The sequence below is a fragment of the Arachis ipaensis genome, chromosome B10, assembly GCF_059453495.1.
Source record: "Arachis ipaensis isolate K30076 ecotype BB chromosome B10, ASM5945349v1, whole genome shotgun sequence".
In the NCBI taxonomy this organism is placed as follows: domain Eukaryota; kingdom Viridiplantae; phylum Streptophyta; class Magnoliopsida; order Fabales; family Fabaceae; genus Arachis; species Arachis ipaensis.
The window spans coordinates 128,878,267-128,885,872 of NC_142435.1; positions in this window are offsets into that span (position 1 = coordinate 128,878,267).

Genomic DNA, 7,606 nt, shown 5'->3' on the forward strand with positions numbered 1-7,606 from the left:
AGTATTTGCATTGAATAAGTTGCTTGTCCTTTTACCCTTCTCCTTTGATTGTGATTAGCATGAGGATATGCTATTATTTAAGTGTGAGAGAATTGATTAATCCATATTTGACGATAAATTTTGGTTTGATTTAAGTGGATTTCATCATATAAACCCACATTTATTCACCTAAATAGCATGCTTTTTGTGTTTTCTCTCTAAATTTTGCCTAATTATGAAAACATGCTATTTTGTGCTTAATTTGATCAATTTTATTTCACTTTTGTTCCATTCGATGCCTTGATGGTTTTGATAAGTGATTTTAGGTGTAATAGGTTAGAATGGCTTCATAAGAATGGAAGAAAAGCATGGAATTGGGAGAAAACATGAAGAAATCAAAGGAGAGAAGCATTTCAGAGTATGCCCACGCACACTTTCTGTGCCTACGTACAAGGGCCAAAATCAGCACCTGTGCCCACGCATAGCTCTGTGTGTACGCACAGAGTGAAAATCAGCACGTGTGCCCATGCACAACTTCTGTGCATACGCACAGGAGAAAAACCAGCAAGTGTGTGTACGCATACACCTGTGCGTATGCACAAGTCCCTATGCGTGAGTTCATTAAAAAGTCACGTGGCTTGCAATTTGAGGGGCTTTTTGGCCCATTCTGATGGCTTTGGAGCTGATAAGGAGGGGCAAGCAACCATATATTGATAACATACACTAGAATACAATATACAACATACTTAGGAGTAGTTTTAGGTAGTTTAGTTTAGGTTTTTCTCTGAAGTTTCTTAGGATTTTTAATTAGGATTTTGTAGAATTTTATAGTTCAAGTTTTGAAATTTGATTCTAGCCATTTCCATTGTAAGTATTTCTTAATTTTCTCTTTTATTGCACTACTTGTTCTTCACTTTCTTACATTTTAAGTCATTTTGTTAATACATATATACTTTTGCAATTTTGAATTCTAGTTGATGAATTTGATGATTTTTTGTCATTATATGTTTGTTTGACTTATTAATGTTGATTTTGATCATTTGTGGTTCATAGTTTTTATCAATTTCTCAATTTTGACATGTTTTATGATTATGTCCCCTATGTGTTTGATGAAATACCAATTTTGATTATGGGGTAGATTTTCACTCTTTGGCTTGGAGAAATGAGTATATGGATTACTAGAGTCATAATGTCTGACATTTAGTGATAATTCTTGGGTTATTAGTTGTTATTGTTTCCACTAACGCTAGCTTCTTACTAAGGTAATTAGTAAGTTAGCTAGGATTTGTAGATTAATAACAATTGTGCTCACTTGACATACTCTTCGATGTTAAGGGTAGACTAAGTGAGATTAATCCATCGTAATTATCATAGTTGTGGTTATAGCAAGGAAGGAATTCCATAACTCATCCCAAGTCAAGGTTCCATTTATGTTTTGAACCACATTTCCATCTTTCTAGGCTTTACTTGTCCATATTACATACATAGTTCTTTAGTTCTTTTATTAGTTTATTAATTACAATTTTGATCGTTCTTTTATTTTTTTAATTGCTTGCTTCCTAATTATTGAAAGTCCTCTTGCTTTTCACAACCAAAATTGTGCACTCTTAGGCATTAGTTCCTAGGAAAGACGACCCGATATTTGATTACTCTCGGTAAATTTAAATTAGAAATTTTAAACTTTGATTGGGAGATTTATTTGTCGGTTTGGACTATGCTACCGACGAAGAAATTGTTTTGCTAAATTTTTGAACCGTCGTAGTCCTCTTCATCAGGTGGTCAGGTGAGTAGCAGTAGAAATCGGTGGAGAGATCTGTGAACAAGGAGCTAATTTCTGGCTAGGAGGAGACTTGGATTCAGTCTTACTGTCTCAAGCAAATTAACTTGCCGATGAAGGAAGGAAGAAGGGAGAGGTAGACATCCATGGCAGTTGTGAGTTTTTTGGGTGGTCATGGAGATCCATTTTTTCAGAACTATAGCAGCAAGGGAGAAGATGTAGGTTTGACTCAAATGGGTTGTAGGTTGAGTCTCGGGAGGGTAGGGCTAGAAGGGTCCGATTTTCTGGGAAGGTCAGGTCTTTGTAGGGCTTTAGCCCATACTAAAAAAAACTATTACTAGAGGGACCTATGTGTCTCTTATTTACAAAGATCAGAGACTTGTATTTTAATTTAGTGAGGGATTTATTGTTTTTCATGATAAAAGATCAGGAATTTATTTATCCTTTTCTCTAAAAGAAATAAATCAAGGATACTTGTCAGTTTGGGCTTTAATGAGAATAAAATTAATACTATTCTATTTTGCTTGGGCTTTCAGGATTTAATGGAAATTAATAGCTAAGTATAAATAGAGCTCCAGGATTTTGGTCCTTTATATACCAAAATTACTTTGCAATTTTTCTCTATCAGAATGTTATTATTCAGCCTTAATAAGAATTACTTAGATTTTGGTTGAGAAAAATTAAAGAACCACATATTAGAATTAGAAATGAGAAATCAAGATGGTGATCAATAATTGAGTCCAGATCAAGAACTAAATTCTTTTAATTATATGCATGAATTTAAGTACACTTCTACACTTAGGTATCTTTTTTAATGATTTGATATAGATGGTCTTGAAGTCAAGGAATTCAAGAATTCCAACACTTGTATGATAGGAGAACCAATAATTGATAAAAAGAGGGTTATGTTCATTTATTAGCTCAAAACAAACTTTAATTATTGTTCGCTCCAAAGCTCAAAACTTTACCCATCACGAAACACCCAGCTCAGCCAACTCAAGCACTGCTAGGGTTTGAATTCGCAAAATCCAGAGACCAGAGTTAGAATTTATAGCCTCAATTGGTGCAACAATGGTAGAGATATCCAATTTTTCATTAAACCCAGAGCTCACAGAAGAAGAAACTCCATGGTCTCAGATGAAGGAATCTACTCCCGACTGTAAAATCATATTAACAACCAAACCCGACATCAAGCGCCTCATCCTCAGCCTCACAGTGCTCTTCTCATTCATTCTAGGTTTCCTGTTCATATAAAAATCCATCGAAATCTACTGCGCTCCACTCCCCTTTGATCGAATCGAGTCCTTCTCCTTACAACTAGAGTCCGATCCCTTACACTTTTCTTACTGATTCTGAGTCATATTCGTCGGCATCGAGACTTTGTCGGATCCTGACGGTGAACATGAGAGTAAACGGCGAAGCGGTGAAAAGAACTCTAGCATAGCAGAGAAGACAGTTTGCGTGGGAACGAAGCCAAGCATCGATGCAATCAATATGGAAGGTGTGTGAGCAAAGAGGTAAGGTTTGAACGTAATCATGGTCTTCGAATTCGAAGAGGCAAAGGGCGCAGTCGTGACATGAAGATGAATGGCGAGTGGAGGTGTTATTGAGACCACCGGCATATAGGGTGGCATAAAAGAGAAATGGATAATTTTGGTGACGGAGTCATCGAGACCATAAGGGGTTTCGTGATGGGGGTAAAATTTTGATAGCAGTGGTGGTAATGGTGATGGCGACAGTGATGGTAGTAGTGGGGGATAAGAGTGGTGGTAGGGTTTGGGATTGAAGGAGTGGTGGTGTGGAATAAAATTAGAAATTGGAGTTAGGTTATATTAGGGGCTAGTTTGATAATTTTATTTAATTTTTCAGGATTTAGATAATTTTGTCTACAAAAGCTCATCTTTAATAGGTATAACTTTAATTTCCATCTTACATAAATGAAAATGTCAACATCTAAATCTTTTATAGTTAAAAATGACTATTTATTCTATTTAAATAATTATTTAAATAATTAGGTGCAGATTATACAAGCTTTAAATGAATCGGGTCATTTGGCCCAAATTCCAGGCAATATACCTACAGATAAAAAAAAAAAAAAAGAGATTTAGATAAATAAATTTTTTTTCTTTTCTTTCAAGAAATAAAGAATTTTTTTAAAGATTTAACTTGTGTTCTAATAGTACATTTTAAAAGTATAATAATAAAAACTTTAAAATGTTTTTGATGTATTTAATACATTAAAAACGTAAAATAAAAAATTAATTTTTACAATAATTTTTATAAAATATTTTTTTATGTTATGTATAATTTATCGGCACAAGTTAACAAAAAAATTTTTTTAATTCTTTTTAGAAAAAAATCCTTATGTAAATTAAAGCCTAATTTTAAAAGAAATTAAAGAAAACTAAAACTATTGTTATATTGCCTAATAATTTTTTCCTTTGTTGTACTTACATCATACCCCCAAAATGTGCATATAATATTATACAAAGACTCTAAATTCTTATAAAATTATTATAAATTTACACCTCATATTTATTATAGAGGAATGTTAGGGGCCAGCAACTTTTGTAATTTGTAACCATCAAATAGCCATCAAGATGGTTTTAATGGTGTGAGATTAGTGTGAGATTTTATCTAATGACTCACTTTTCTTTGCTGGTTACATGCTGGCCAGAATTCAACAAAGTTGCTGGCCCCTAGACTTTTCTTTTATTATATTCTACAATACGCTTATTATTTACTTATATTCACAACAAACGGCTACAAATTTATATTGTTAACCTTAGGTTAATTTTTTTTATTGCTATGTTGCGTGTGCATTAAAATAATTTTCTTCCACATCTTAACTCACTCCAAGACCAAAACCGTTCCAAATAATAAACACACATGCACAACAATCAAAATAGTGTGACCATGGTTTCGTCCATTTAATTTACAGAGAACTATATATCACCCATATGTTTCTTCAATCACTTCTACTCAAACGATAATTTAATTCAACTCAATTTTGCTGAGCATGCTCATATAAAATCGCGTACATATGCACACGGATCGGATCGGATATAGTCTATAATTCTATTCGATTTGTATTTATTAGATTGGATATTGGGTATATTCGCATAATTAAAAAAAAAAATTATTTTAAGACTCTATTTAGTTATTTTTACAAAAAAATGTCTAGAAAATCCACTTTTTATTTATTTAAGTTTATTTACTCTTAAAATATTATCAATAAAAATTTTTTTGAATAACAAAAAAAATAATAACACAAAATCTAAGTTTAATTATTCTAAGTTGAAGTACAGCATAAAAAATTAAAAACAAGATATCATAAAACTAATAAAACAATACACTAAAATTCATATCACATTAGAGTTTACTTTCTTAAATTATGCTATTTATAAGAAACATGCGGATCTGCGGATCGAATCTGTGGATTGAATAACTGCCAAATCCGCAATCCAATCTTACCATAGTGCAGATCCGATCCGATATATAGCTCTGCGGATTGGATAATATCCGCAAAACTCGAATCGGATGCGGATAATTACCGCGAATATGCGGATATTATCCGATCTATGTATAGCCCTAAAATCGCGAGTAGAAAACTGAATTTTCATATTTGGATCTATGACTTGGGAATTGATAATACAAAAGGGTAAAGTATATTTTTTGTCTTTAAAGTTTTAAAAATAAAAAATGTTATTCGTATATTAAAATTAATTACTAATGTATTTATGTATAAATACATGTGTAGTTCAATTTATTTTCAATGTGTATTTATATTCCTCTATAATTATGGCTGATTTTAGTATACGCTTAACATAGTCGTCGTTTAAAAATATTTTTAAGTTTTATTTTATTTTAATTTTTGTTCCAAAAATTTTTGAATTGCATCAAATATATCCCTAACTGCTAATTTTTTAAAAAAAAAAGGACCAATACAACAACAATTTCATAAAAATAATTTTTAACATTAGTAAACCACACATAATTGTCATAGTTTATTACTGAATTGGCCCTAAATTTTTTAAAAATTTAACTGTCAAAAGTATATTCAATGTAAATTAAAATCTTTAAGGACAAAATTAAAACAAAATAAAATATATACTTTACCTTGATACAAATTATGAAATTAATAATTTCTGTAAAAATATATTATTTTATGTTAAAGTTTCTGATCGATAACTTTAATATAAATAATTTTTTACTACCATTTTTTTTTGTCTTGTTTAATAGTATACAAATAAGTATAAAATAAGATTATGTGAAATTTGAATACAAAAAATTTGTTTCCTGCTTTAATTTGGATTGCACCAAAGTTAATACCGTGGCATTTAGACTTAATGGTAAGTTGGTAACTGTTTTAAAATTAATTATTTTAATGTCATTTTTCGGAAGTATAATACTATTATGCTATTTTTTGTACAAAAATAAAAAAAAAATGTTACTTTGCAAGATCTTTTTATGTTTTGTACGGATATCTGAATTGGGTTGGATATTTTTTAAAGGTCTTAAACTTCTCACAAAATATACATGAACACTTGAATTAGTATAAAAATGTAGTATATATAAGTTTTTTTTTTTTTTTAAATTAATGCCAATTGATGAGTATAAATTTTCAGAGAACAGTGTTTTAATTTAATTTGTTTAACATTTATCTTCCCCGTAATGGGTACGATTTTTTTTTTTTTTCGGTTGCAACCAATGAATCATAAGAGAACAAATTAGGGACAGATCAGAAGTGTTCTTTTCATCTTTTGTCATATTGAATATTGCTAGAAGGGAATCAGTGAGAAAGAATCTTAGTATAATTATTAGCAAATAACTTGAACTCCTTTTTTTTTTTTTATCTCGTTGCCTTTGGTAACCAGAAAATGATAATATAATAAAAAATATAATGATAAAAATTTAATAATGATAATAATAAAATACAAAAATAAATTATATTTTTGTGTTTTTTTATCAAAAAAAATATAAAATAAGTTTAATTATTTTGTTAATTCTTATAATTATATCAAATTTATAATTATGTCTTTATATATACTTTTTTCTTTTCAATTAAATTCTTATACTGTCTTTAATTTTATAATTAGATCCTTTTTAGTATAAAAAGAAATTAGAATTAACAGGAAATTTTTTTTGTAAGCCGAATGAATTTATAATTAAAAATTTAATTAGATTTTTTACCGCTAGTATTTTCGGAAAAATATTCTATTATTTTTAACGTTTTTTATATGAAAATGACATAATTACAAAATTAAAAATAATATAAAAATCTAAATAAAAAAAGTATAAAGACCTAATTAAAAATTTGATAAAATTATAAAAAACAAATTAATTAAACTTATAAAATACACTAATTTAATATTTCATAACACAATATTACTAAACATAATTTTATATATATATATATATATATATTTAATATCGTATTTTTAAAATCAAACACAATCTAAAATATTATATTTTCCAAGGAATCAATTCCCTCGGGCTTTATTCTACAGGTTTGCCAATATGGCAATTTTTTATTGATGTTCTTTTTTATTTATTTTAATGAATAAAATAATATAACATATATATCTAATATCTTGATTAATTTAATTTTCAAGTCAATTAAAATTGTATTATGTGTACATTATCATAAAGTGACATTATTAATTTTTGGAACCAACATATCCACTCTTGGTAAATTTAGTTCACGATGTTATATTGAGATTTGAATCTTTGAAACTGATAAGCTTATTATATCATCAAATTTTCTTTATTATATTTTTTGAGTGCTGACTTATATTTTTCTTTTGATAGCCAGTGATGACTTATATAAAACAACTTGCAGTAGTCAAT